A 13,416-nucleotide genomic window follows, 5' to 3' on the forward strand; every position below is an offset into this window, starting at 1 on the left:
GAAGCGGAAGTGCGTCACAGAGGCCCGTGGCGGCGGCCGCCACAAAGCGGTGCGGGCGGCGACTGGACGACCGCGGCTGCGGCGGCTCAGACGGGAGGGTGGGGGGGGCGGGTCCTAGCGACGGTGAGCCGAGGCCCCGCCCACCCCGGGGCCGCGCGGATCCGGTTCTATCTGGCTTCCTGTCTCCCGCGGCTCCGAACTGCGCGGAGGCCGCGGCGGGAACGCGGCGCCCAAGGGATACATGGCGGCCGGGGCGGAGCCAGCGGTGGTGGGGTTAGCGTGAAGGGTTGGGGCCAGGGCGGGTGGGCGGGGTCATGGTGGAGTCTTCAGACAGGTGGAGGGGCGGGGCCAGTGCGGGTGGGCGGGGTCATGGTGGAGGGGCGGGGCCAGTGCGGGTGGGCGGGGGCATCCCCATCTGTATTTACAGTTCTAGTCTGGCTGTGGGCGGGGCTTAGGTAATGGCCTGTGACGTCAGTGTGGGAGGAGCCAGTCACAAAAATAATTTTATAGTTGGGGGTGTGTGTGTAAAGGTACCTCTTAAGACCATGTGTCCCAGGCTAGCCAGGCCTGATGTTCATAGGGGGCGGAGGCCAGCCTGTTAGTGGCTGCTGTTTCATTTTCATCCAGCCTTTTCTCCTAGCCCTATCTTCTGATTTCCTTGGGTTCTTGGTGTCTCCAGTTCTCTTCATCTGCTCGCTGCCCTTGCTGGGGCAACAGACCAGTGCTTTCCCATTGAGGTATTAGTTCATTCCCAGCCACTGAGCCCTCGACATTTACCAGGGCTCTGGCATTCTAGTTTAGGCCCACAAGCAGACTGCTAATGCTAGTAAAGACATTGTGTCATTGGGGAAGGGAGTAGCTCCCCTACTGGAACCAGACAAACCTTGACCCCATTGGTTGGATGCAAAGCAGGGGGTGGGGCACAGAGATTGGTGAAGGGGCCCTAGGCAATTTCAGAGTCAAGAGTCAGGGCTGGGATTTAGCAGGGCAAGCCCAGTGGTTGCAGCTGCAGCGGTTCCCGAGGCTTTTTGCCCGCGACCCACCTGGGCAGCCCAGAGCCTGCAGAGGCTCCTCAAAGTCACAGAGCAAAGGAGGCCTAGTGCCCGCAAGGTGGTGGGTCCCCGGGTGGAAGAGGCAGTCAAATTGCCTAGTTTCTTCTCTCCAAAGAAGCCTAGTTATGTAGGGGAGCCCACTCCCCAAGCATGCTTATAGCGGTGAGGAAGAGCCCTCCAGGGCCAGCCAGCTAAGGCTGGGAGTGAGGCGAGTCCCAGAGACAGTGAACCCCCAGAGGTGGTTGCTCTGCTAATGCTTTAGGGTGCAGAGAGGGGGCGTGCGAAGCTCCAAAGCCCACTTGCTCAGAACCCGTCCCCTATCAGGGTGCCCCCTCCATCCCACTCTTGGAGCAATGTACCCCTTCCGCCCCTTGTGCCCCCAGGGAATGAAATCAAGTAGCAAGGATTCTTCGATCCACTGGAGTCCATCTTTGGACAGCAAGGGCTTGGGCTCGGACTTTGTCAAATCGTCCACCTCTGGCCACCTGTTCGACCGTGTCTTCATTGCTGGCACCTTCTGAGACACCGCTGGTTCGCGGATCAGATCTGCACGGAGGCTGACATTAAGACTGACAAGTACAATGTGCCCAAAGGCAGCAAGTATGTGGGTTTTACCTGGACCTGTCCTTTGTGTTCCTCCTAGAATTTAAGAAGTGCAGCTTGGCCAGGGGCTATCTCAGCTGCTTGAAGCCCACCATGTTCCTCTTCAATGTAATATTCTGGGTAAGTCCTTACCGTTGAGTCTTCTGTTGCTCCACTTCCTTGCTTTCCACACTATGAATGTCCTCTACTTCTGCCTTGCACTATCTTACCCTTCTCTGCCCAAAGGTAAGTGCTTTTAAAAATTGCAGCACCCTCCCAAACCCTGCAGCTTTCTTTTCCCTTTTCCCTCTTGTTTATGGCTGAATGGAGGCTTCAACTTGTCAGTCTTCCTGGAGAAACATGGTCTCCTAGAAAGATGGCAAAGTTTGCCACTGCCTCCTTCTCCTAAGGAAAGGCACACTGAAGTACCTGCACTAGGAAACCTGCATCTGTGGGTGTGAGTCAGATCGCGCAGCTGTGCCTCTGTGTTGGTGGGGGACAGTGAGGGTGGTTTCTGAGTTTTTCTATTGCTCCTGAAAGCAGGTACAGTCTGTAGCATGGTGGGAGTGGGATGGGGGTGTGGAGGTCACAGTCTCCTGCTCACTTAAGGGGCTCCCAGGAAGAGGAGGAAGCAAGGATACAGGATGGGGGTCGGCAGGCTACTGCTTTTGAGGGATTGCTGTGGACTGGGCAGCCAGCAGTCTGGCAACACTTTTCCAGGCTCCAGGAGGCTCCAGGATGAGAAAAAGACAAAGGGAGATGAATTTTTCTAGAGGAAGTATCAATGGATGGGCTGGCTTGGAAATATCCTGTTTTATGTGTGATACTGGTGACTGTGCATGCACAAGTGCTTCCTAGTTACACAAACTGGATGAAAACTTAATTCATATCTGCTTCTTTTGTCCTCACTACTGCCTCCCCCCGTCTCTCTTCACCACACCTCAGACTACTCAGCACAGATGTTTAGCTCATCCCCAGTCTCCATCCTGCCACTGGCTCGAGGCCCTTAGCTGCGAAGCCTGGTCTAGCAGGAGCCTGGGTGCAGGAGAAAGACATCCTCAGGGAGGCTGAGTGACAGTCGTTTGCGTCTCCTGTGGAGTGATCAGGATTTTAAGAAAAACTTTTGGGTGTGTGTGTGTGTGGAGAGGGCAACTTTTCTGGAGAAGGAAAAGGAAGCTCTAGGCTTCGAAGGAAGAAGTGTGAGTCTCATCTGCCTTCTGTTCTTTGTTAGAGTTTTGTGTCACCTTGGGTGACTCATGTGCCCCTTAAGATTGGGGCTTCTTCTCCAGTCCAGGCTGTTAGGATGGATAGTCTTCTTCACGGTCCTTACTGTCTTAGCTCTGTGATACCCTGGGGGTCAAGGAGGAACGTGAGTGCATTGTTTTTTATTTTATTTTTTTCCTGTGAGACTGGTCTGATGTGAGGTGGATATTTTCATAGTTGGGGGTAGGGTACTGAGGGGGGTCAGGGAGAGGGGCACTGTAATGATTAGTGTTACAGGTCACATGGTTGGTGTTTTAGGAAAGCTGGGTCAGGTATTCTGATTCACTTTCTGGTGACAAGAACCATTGGGATGTTAAGTCTGTCACTGTGTTGTGGGACGAGGCCTTATACTCTTTCCATTCCTTTGCCAGGATCTGTGTCCACCAAGTACTTCTGTGTGTTTCCATGGTGTCTTGGTCTATACAAGTGCTGTCATGTTTGTTGTTTCCTCCAACCTTCTCCCTCCTGTTTCACAGTTTCATCCTACCGTTTTGGTTTGCCCACTGCACACATATTAATTATATAAAGACTCTGTGGGCATAGATGTTTAGTGCCTTCTGACCAGTGACTATCACTCAGCAGCTTGGGCTCCTGGCCACTCTTATCTCACCACCTGCTAGCCACAGGTGGTATAACTGCCTGTGATGCCTTCAGAATGATTCTAGCTTGCTTTGGGGCAGGGGGATTCTTTGTAGGCCATGGTCTGTGTCATGCACACAGCATTGATCTGGAATATGTTTACAATAAACCAAATACATTTATCTTTTCTACAAGCATGGCAGCAGTTTGTTGGTGCACCTGCCCTTTCTAGTGTGAGGTTAGAAGTTAGAGATCTTACAACCTGCTCCTAATTAGAACTCTTCCCTGGAAGAGAAGAGAATTTTACTATCCCACTACCTGTTCTAATTACTTAGTATTTTCAGAATTCCTATGGCAAACCACAAACTAGAGCAAGTCGAGTTTCAATGACACATTTCTTAAATACCACTACCACATGACATGCTGAAGGCGGGTGTGGATCTTAGGAAGAATGGGGATTCTAGCAGAAGGGGGATGGTTCCCTGTGTACTTGCCAGTGCTGTCTGGGAATTGGACAGATGAGGGGTTGGTGGGCGGGTCCCCATGCTGAATTCAGGTGAGCACCTCCTCTAGACAGGTGATCCTCAGCTTGTTGGAGGGTGGAGCAGGTAAAAGTGCTGAAGGAGTGTAGACAGCATGGTAGCATGGTAGGAAGAGCTTAGCCCAGATTCAAAGCTTCCTCACTGGAACCAAAGGAGCAGGCACATGTCAGTGGGGGAGGGGAAGACCAGCACGGGGGGGGGGGGGGAAGGCAGCATGGCTCTAAAGCCAGATTACTCACTACAATAGCTTGCAGCCAATTACACAGCAAGACTTGTCCTGGTGGCCTTCATCAAACATACACACACAAACTCACACACACACACACACACACACACACACACACACACACGCACACACACAAGAGACATACTGAAGACTTTATTACCGTCTTCCCCTTGCCTGGCTCCCAGTCTCACCTGCTCACGAAGCTCCTATCAAAATCCAAGGGCAACTTGCTTAGCTTTGCTCTCTCTGTAGCTGGTCTCTACTCAGCAGTAACCAGCAGGCATGAGATGCTGCAGTCGCCTTACCTAGCATCTCCGGTACCAGGACACACACATCTTTTTACATGTTAACTACCCATTCTTTTCTATTGTGGATCAGGTCTACTTTTCTATCTATTCATTTTTTTTTTTTCCATTGGGGGGGCATTCATTACTTTTTAGCTTTATGTTTGTGTACTAATTTTTGTCAGCAGTTGAATGCACTACCAACACTGTTTATAGCTTCCAGTTTTAAATTTTGTTTGTTTTTATTTTAATTGTGGAATCTTTAGATACACAAAAAACAAAATTGTTGTATTTTTGGTTTTTTTGTTTTTTGATTTTGGTTAAATGGGACTTTCTCTCTTATTTCATGGTGCCCTCACATCCTAATAATTCTATGTTGCCTGTTATAACATCAGCACTCAGGAACTGCTGACTTAAGGGAGGAGGAGCTTCTATGTTTCTCAAAGATTTTATTCATGTATTTAAGACCTGAATACATGTGGATTATTATTCATGTTTGACACAGGACAGAACTCTGATTTTTACGTCCTTTGTGTTCTAGTGTTCTAGATTCATTGATTAGATATCTTCCTTCTACAGATACATGCTACTACCTAGGTTTTCATATGTGCTTGGGTCTTTTTTGGTGTGTTTCTTTAGCTTTCTAAGTCTCCAGGGCAAGGCAAGTCTCTAGTTTTTCAAGAGTGTTTGGCCTTTCTTGGCCCCTTGTTCTTCTGCATAAAAACTGGAGTCAGTTTAAATAGTTTTTACCTTAAATCAGTCAGTACCCTTTCCTTGGCATTTTAATTAGCTGTTCTTTAACTGAGTGTGTTTGTCAACTCCAGAGGATTTCATCTCTGTATATATTTGTGAATGTGAATTTTATAAATTATATCCAAGTCTTTCAATCCATTAATAGTTCATATTCCTTTACATACTAAATCATCTTTAATGTCAGGGGTTGTTTTGTGATATTTGAAGGTCTTACCCACCATTTGTTAAGCAAAGACTTCTGAACTTTTCTCCACTTTGCCTAATCCCCAGGGCTTGCCTACTCTACCTGTACTGAGTACATATGGAAGTCAGAGAGAACCCATAGCAACCCTTGGCATGTTATGGTGATGGAGGCCATTACCATGCCACTTGATTGGGTTTCATGTGGGTCGCTGCCTGGTCGACTTACCTGCTCCAGTACCTAATGGGAATATCCATGGCTATCTCATTTAGCCTCTGAGGAGATGAGGGCCTGAGGAGGAGGGATTTTGCCTTGAGTCACTAGGTTAGCAGTGGTGGAGCTGAGATATGAACTCAGTCTGTTGAACCTTAAAAAGCCCACATTCTTTCTTTGACCTTGTTGGGGAGGTCATCCTGATGTAACTCTCCTCCCCATTCAGCTTCTAGTTGTGCTTATCTTGGGTCTGTGCTGGACAATGGGTGGTCCTGTAGTGATGGGGCGGTTTGTACACATGTGGTATGATTCAGTTGACAGCTTGTTTTCTCCTTCTCCCAGCCCCAGTTCCAGAAAGTGGGATAAAAAATTGCCACATGTGTCCTTTAGGGACTTTTGTAGTTGTCAGTTGTATGCAGTATAAGCTTCACAAGACACTTTGTGCTTCTTTATGAGAATATTCAAGACAAAAAAAAAAGTACTGCTTTCCTGTCTCCCCACGGCACAACTGCATGTCAGTTACCTCAGTACAGTGGGGTTTACTATCAGAGCTGTTCAGTGTTTGCTTTTGTGTTTTTGCCTATGACCCCTGCCCCCACTGCTAACATTTACCTACTTGCCTTTTCAAGAGCTTAGGTTTGTCTTACAACTTTATTTTTCTCGCTCATAGCAGTTCAGTGAATCTGTGTTGATTCATAGCTGGACAGTGGGCTACACAGTAGTGGTAGGCATGGGACGTGGTCTGCTATGAGCCACACCCTTTAAGTAGCTATTTGGACTCATTGGAGGAGAGATTTTTCTGGGGGTAGGACACCTCTGGACTCAAACTGCCATAACCCTTTATCCAATGGGATCCCCTTAGACATTCTCCTTGGGTCTCATCCTCCAGAGATTTGCCTGCATATTCTATCCAGTCACATGCACTTTTGGGTTCTAGAAAGGACCACTGCCTCCACTACTTCATTTCCAGAGCTACTGACTCTGCTGGGCAGGCTGTTGGACTGACTATTACAGCAGGGAGCTGTAACTGTTGTTTATTGTCTTGCCTTTTCTTGGTTGATTGGGATGAGTACATGGCTGCCAAGATCCAGAGGATGGATGAGCAGTTCTGCTTTGCAGGAGGATGGGATGCTGTCTGAAATATTTAGTGGAATACAGAGGTTGAGTACATTTTACTATTTTGGTGTCTAATTTTATTGTGAACTTTTTAGGATTAAGAAAAAATTTGTTTTAATTCTCAATTATTTATAGCCCGTATTATTTACTTTTCTGGTGTTGTAAAAAAAAAATACTATGAGAAAGGCAGTTTATGGAAGAGATTATTTTGGCTTGTGTTTCCAGAAGGATGAGACCATCATGGCAGGGAGCTGAGAGATCACATGTTAAATCCCAAACATGAACAGAGAGAGTGAACTGGAATTGAGGCTAGTCTACATACTATCCTCAGAGCCTGCCTCTAGTGAGGTGTAGCCTGTTAAGTCACCACCAGGGTTCAGATATTTGAGCCTATGGTAGACATTCTCATTCAATCCACTACATTCTACTCCCAGACCCCAAAGGTTCAAAAGCCATTGTGACAATGCAAAGTGTCTTTAATCCTACTTCAGAAGCCCCCTTAGTCTTCCACAATCTCATTAAAACCCTGTGAGTTCGAATAGTGAATTAAATTCAGCATCCAATGGCACAGATATACATTACTATTCCTAACAGGAGGAATGGGGGCATAGTCAGAAAATCCTGGACCCAACAAGACTGATAATGCAGCATGTAATGACTGAATCCCCAGCTCAGCAATTCCCAGCTGTGGGCCATGACCCATCTGAAACCAGATATTTACATGATAATTTATGACAGCAGCAAAATGACAGTCATGAAGTAGCCACAAAAGTAATTTTATAGTTGGGGGTCGCCACAACACAAGGAACTGTATTAAAGGGATACAGCATTAGAAAGGTTGAAACCCAATTCTCTAGCTTAATATCTGATATCTAAGGGCTTAGATGGCTCCATCCCTCCATCTTTTCTGCCTACAGAATATATTTCTTTTTTTTATTTTTTGTTTTTTATTTTTTATCTTTTTTCAAGACAGGGTTTCTCTGTGTAGGCCTGGCTGTCCTGGAACTCACTCTGTAGACCAGGCTGGCCTCGACAGGCATGAATCTGCCTGCCTTTGCCTCCCAAGTGCTGGAATTAAAAGTGTGTGCCATCAATTATTGATCATTATTGGTTATCAATTAGTATTGATATTTTTGGTTACCATTTATTGATTATTGGTTGGTATTTATTATTGATTGTTATTCCATCACCATCATCCCCCTGCCTCTGCCTCCCAAGTGCTGGGATTAACAGCATGCGCCACCACCACCCAGCACTATTTTAATTTTTAATATTTGGTCTTATTTTTTGGTGTCTTTGTTTTTCCCTGGTGTTTGGTTTAGGACTTAGTGGCCCTTTCTGTGGTCCTTTCCAATTCTTTTATTGGTAGGGAGGGGCTGATAGCACAAAGACCATTGTTCTTTTGTGGTTGTGAGCCCTCTGATCTGTTGTCTGGGCTGTAGCCTGCAGTGTATTGATCGCAGGCAGCCTGCAGTGTAACCATTTGTGAGAGCTGGTTTGGCTGTCCTGTGCCCTCTTAGAAGTGTGAGGGTGGGGGGGGAATATGAAAAATCAGAAAGCATGCAGAGGAATGTTGACTTAGGGCAGAGATGCCTAGATCAGCTCTTTGTGTCTGTGAGAAAGTTTTGGAAAGATAGTTGCTGTCTTTTCAGATGCTGATCTCCAGTTGTGAAGGCTGCTTCTCTGGCAGCCTTGACTTTGGGTCCCTGGTTTTTCTGTCAGGGAACCCCAACTATGCTGTGACATTGGCGCCACCTTGTGTCCCAACTCAGGGTGTTGGAAGCTACCTCTGGTTGCCTATGTTTGCTTGGAGCTTGGGGAGGGAGCCTCTCAGTCAGCTCTCTGTAAACCCCTTAGACTCATTGCATGCTTAATTTCCACCCTGGTGCAGCTTTAGAGTGAAGCTCTAGTTGTTTATTTTGTGGGGAATGGGGGTTGGATTTTCATCTCAGCATAGTTCAGTTCTAAGCTGGACATAAGGTGCGCCAATTTCTTGTTAAATTTTCCAACCCTAATAGCCCATATAAATGACACACAATCCAAATATTGTAATTATAAGTCATATGTCAAGATTGGGCAAATCTAATACAATACTGACTTATTTCCCAACACTAAGACTCCTTATTAATTGAGGTTTCTCCCGGCCAGGTGGTTCTGGTTCATAGTGGCTTCCTTCTCCCTTTTTCCTTCTCTCTTTTTCTTCCTCTGCCTGCCACCCCTTTTTGAGCCTCCAGTCCCACCTTTCCCCACAACTATTCAATCACAGGCTCTGTTACTTATATTGACCAATTAAAATAGAGAGAACATTCACATGGCATCACCTAAGTACATGATGGTCTGCTTGTGGGGTCTGACTTTTTAGTACAAATCCAAATAATGTTAGTTATTTAAATGTGTGTTTTACTATATTTCTGACACAGCTGTTTTCCACATGTGCATTTGTCTACTCTGCTGTAGAAGCATAGAACACGTATTGTTAATGGTGTATATTCTTGCTAGTAATACATGCATTTTTGTTGGATATGCTACTATTATCTAAAGGGCCATAATGGTTTTCACAGGAAAGCTAATTGTCAGAATTTTGTTTTGTTTTTTGAGTCAGGGTTTTTTGTATTGCCCTCAGTGTCCTGTAACTCACTTTGTAGACCAGGCTGCCCTGGAACTCACAGAGGGCTAGTATAATTTGCATTTTAAATATATTTAAGAAGATCTTCACTTCCTGCTCTGTCCTTTATCTTATCAGGCAGGCTTCCTCTGATTTGGGACTAAATAGGCTTTCTTTAATTTTTTTTTCCAGTTTGTGTTCTTCTTTCACTGGCCTTTTATGAGAGTTGGATGTACTCAAAATTGGCTGTCATAGTGCATGAAAGATTCAGCCAGAGCCTGAGACAAGTAGATACGAGTGGGGATTTTTTATTGATTGTTTTTGCATCTATCCTCTATGATTTTTCTATGTAGTCAGACCATCGTTACCAAGAAGTCAAGTTGGCACTAGGGTGAGGATCTTAAGACAACATCTGGTAAGGCTGTAGTCTGACCCTCAGTCTGCAGTGGGAAATATAATTAGAGTAACTCTGTAGACAGACATTTGAAAGAATGAATAACTAGTATAGTCCAGTTTTGGGTATTGTTACTCATATATCTTTATAAAGAAATAAAATTTTTTTATTAATGTTACTTAAGCAGCTTTTGTACTTATTAATGCTACTAAAAAGAAAAACAAAAAACAAACAGGTAGCATAGCCAGGATGTCAATTTCGTATAGCATTGTCATAAATCCTGCATTTATAAGCCTGCTACCATATATTTGTAGCATCTAAAGACACATTTTTGTGTTACTTGTTCAAGTGTTGTCATTTTTCCCATAAAACTTTTTACTGAGTTAATCCTGCTTACTTGCTTCTTACATCATACCATCTGGAATAGTAGTAAGCCAGTGTTGCGGCCAGAGCTGCCCCACGCTTGAGGGCCAAAATGTTGCAGACTGCCCTGTCAATTTTTGAACCTACTCTGCCAAAAGCCTTGGGGGCTAAACTGCTAGAACCTTCACTGCCCCAGCTGCTCAGGTCTGCGTGTCAGGGTTCAGCAAGAGAGAGAGGACAGACTCGAAGAATGGAGACCAGACAGAGTGTGACTCAATCCTGTTTATTCTTCAGTCTCTCTTCCTAGTCCAAGTCCCAAGTCTTGAGTCCCTAGTCCATAGTCCATAGTCCCTACTGCCTCCAAGTTCCAAGTTTCTTTCAAGTGCTAAGTGCCTAATGTCTAATGCTTAATTCTCTGTTCTTCCTCCAAGTGCCAAGTACCTAATAACTAATAATTCTTCTTCTGAGTTCTCTAGTCCAAGTGTCTTCTTCCTCAATGCCTAATTCCTGCTCTGCCGAATTCCTACCCATAATCTAACTCATAATTGTACTCCAAGTTGTACTCTCCTAATTCCTACTCTTAATAATAATTTCTTCTGTCTGCCTCTCGCCTTTTCTATGTCTCACTTCTAAGCCACGCCTCTAAGTCACACCTTTAAGCCATGCCCTTAGGTCTTGTCTCTAAATCTTATTTCTAAGTCACGCCCTTAAGTCACACACCTTCAATCTCACACACCCAAGAAAAGATCCTGGGTATCTAAACCAAGATATTACCAGAGTGTGCTCAGCTGTTAGAAGCTGATGTAATCAAGCCTCTTGTCAAGGTATATGGCTCAAGATGGCTGCAAGGATGATAGTCACCTTCCATCGGCTCCCCACAAGCCAGCTGGTTTGTGGCTGAATACAGGACTTCAATCCTATATGTGGTGGTATAGGGTTTAATGTGTTAGAAAACGGCTTCTATAAAAAGCAAATGTAAAACCAGGAGCAGATGCTCAGGAAAAAGTATTGTTCCTTTTATGAAAAACATATGTTATTCACATAGCAAATAAATGACAACTCCTATGTTAGAGATGATAGGGTCTAGTTAATCTTGTAGAGAAAGTTACAGACCACAAGTGGATAAGCTTGTGTGTGCTTGTAATTTCAGTACTTGATAAATGTCAGTAGAAGGCCATGGAAGTAGTAGGAAATTTAGACCCTGTTTTGAAAATAGATGAAAAACAACAAAGAAAATGTACATGTCTATAGTTTGGACAAGAATTATCTTTTGAACAAACAAATGTCTATGGTTTAGCTTTCTAGTACTTAGAAGGGAAACAGTAAGTAACAGAGAATTTGTATTTTAAGCTTTCAAGTCAGATACATTAACTTAAATTCTTTTATTCTTTAGAAATCACATAATTAAGAAGATTGAGACAGAAAATAAAGGGAAAGGAAATGGGCTGAGCACCTGGATTGTTTTCACCTGATACGTATAAAAGAAAACCCTTGAGGTTTGTTATAGTATATGAGATATTTACATACTCTGCATATCTATGTGTGTGCATGTATGGATGGATGTAGTATACAGGTGAGATTACCTAGTTACACTGGCGTATTTTCTGGATATGAGGAATAGGAAACCAAATTTTCTAAAAATGATTAGTAAGTTATTGTTTAATCAAATGGCTGCCAGAAACTTGAAATTTATATAACATATTAGTTTTAAGTTCTATAGAAACTTCTTGTCTGTTCTCTGTTTTCCTATTACAGTGAGCTGCACAGCTCTCCTAAGACAACGGAGATGGACTGCACCTCCCTCACCATTTTTTTTTTTTTTTTGGAGACAGGGTTTCTCTATAGCCCTGGCTGTCCTGGAACTCACTCTGTAGACCAGGCTGGCCTCGAACTCAGAAATCTGCCTGTCTCTGCCTCCTAAGTGCTGGGATTAAAGGCGTGCGCCACCACTGCCCGGCCTCCCTCACCATTTGTATACTTGGTGACCCCAGGGACTGTGTGGTACAAGATAATAAGATGGTTTACATTTATTAAAATACTTTGAGTTTATTGTGACATGTTTTTATCTTAACTATTGCTGAAGAGTTAAATAAAAAAGAATTTTACTAGTTTTTGTACTAAATATAGTAAAAATTTTCAGTTCATGTAGGTGTTTGAAACTTAAAAATTTGTACCTGAAAATAATAGAAGCCATATTTCCTTAATAAAGTTTAAGGAAAATAAATTTTAACATAATGATTAAATCTTATTTTAATTCAGATACACCAGATTCATCAGTAAGGTAGACTTCAGGATCTAAACAAAGATATTGAATTGAGTCTTTCTTTCAAAAGCTAAAATTGCTTCCTGTAGTTATAAAGGCAGGTATGGAGAAGCTAAGTGAGTTCTAGTTCTTAATGGATCGTCAATTCTTATATATTTATAGAAAGATTAGTGTTGCAAGTTAATTCTATGACTTCCACATATTAAGTACATATTATGAAAGGAAATAATTTTAGCCTGAGTTCTTCATTTTTACTACTATGTAAATAATTTTAAATAACATAATAGTCCCTAATGATAGAGCCTCCAGTAAAAACAGAAACAAAACAAAAAACAAACAAAAAAAGGTATTGTCATATTTATTTTCTTTCAGGTATAAAAAAGTAAGAAATTAAAAGCTGCTGGGCGGTGGTGGTGCACACCTTTAATCCCAGCACTTGGGAGGCAGAGACAGGTGGATTTCTGAGTTAGAGGCCAGCCTTGTCTACAAGAGTGTGTTCCAGGACATCCAGGGCTACACAGAGAAACCCTGTCTCGAAAAATATAAAACAAAACAAAACAAATTAAAAGCTACATTTTCTTTCTTTTTGTATTTTAATGACATTGGTGGAAGCCTTATTTGTTCAGTCTTCCCTTTACAAAAAAAAACAAAAAACAAAAAAACAAAAAAACCTTTCCTCTAAACTGTCCTTGACTGCATTTCTGGGCCGTCCATCTCTGTAGGACCCCAAGGGCTGCTGTTCTCTGGCTGAGACTTTCTGTGTGCTGCTGTCTGCTAAGTAACATTCTGCAGTTTTTTCTAAGAACAAAACATCCTTCCCAGCCCTTGAGAGGCAGAGGCAGGGGGATGACGGCGATGGAATAACGATCAATAATCAATACCAATCAGTGAATGGTAATCAATAATTATCAATACTAATTGATAACGAATAATGATCAATAATTGATGGCACAGCCCTTTAATCCCAGCACTCAGGAGGCAGAGGCAGGCGGTTTTCTGA

At 43.8% G+C, this 13,416-nt stretch overlaps 1 long non-coding RNA gene across 1 annotated transcript in view; it reads left to right on the forward strand.

Moving 5' to 3' along the window:
* Window positions 1–129: 129 nt before the first annotated feature.
* LOC143437402 (uncharacterized) overlaps window positions 130–13,416 on the forward strand; it is a 20,406-nt gene continuing 7,119 nt past the window's right edge. Inside the window, exons 1-2 of the long non-coding RNA XR_013106895.1 lie at window positions 130–273; window positions 641–1,775. This is a non-coding gene — a long non-coding RNA (uncharacterized LOC143437402). The remainder of the gene's footprint in view (window positions 274–640; window positions 1,776–13,416) is intronic.

This window comes from Arvicanthis niloticus, chromosome Y (genome assembly GCF_011762505.2).
Source record: "Arvicanthis niloticus isolate mArvNil1 chromosome Y, mArvNil1.pat.X, whole genome shotgun sequence".
NCBI classification, from domain to species: Eukaryota; Metazoa; Chordata; class Mammalia; order Rodentia; family Muridae; genus Arvicanthis; species Arvicanthis niloticus.